The sequence below is a fragment of the Phocoena sinus genome, chromosome 18 (genome assembly GCF_008692025.1).
Source record: "Phocoena sinus isolate mPhoSin1 chromosome 18, mPhoSin1.pri, whole genome shotgun sequence".
Classification (NCBI taxonomy): Eukaryota; Metazoa; Chordata; class Mammalia; order Artiodactyla; family Phocoenidae; genus Phocoena; species Phocoena sinus.
Window position 1 is genome coordinate 46994295 of NC_045780.1, and position 382 is coordinate 46994676.

The following is a 382-nucleotide window of genomic DNA, read 5'->3' on the forward strand; positions in this document are numbered from 1 at the left end:
TGGTAACCTTCAATTGTGCCAGTCTTCAAAACTACAGGGAGCATGTACCTCAAAAATAAGAAATCTATTATTTCAGAACTATCACCAGCCAAAGTTATTCTTATTTCAGATTCAGGTTTCCCAAGTGGCTGGCTGGTCTCTGGGCTATTTTTAGCTGAGTTGTTAAGTAGGACTAAACACAGGGTGCTTCTTCACCAACATGGGGTAAGGCAGCCATCAAGGCTGTGTTACAAGAAAAGCCTATTTCATCTTCCCAATTTGTTTAGCTTTTGCTTACTATCCCGGGTAGACCGACTACAATGGTTTGTTGATAATAGGCACTTTATAAATATTTGTTCCTTTATTAGTTTGTTACAGTTGCCATCACAAACTACAGACTGGG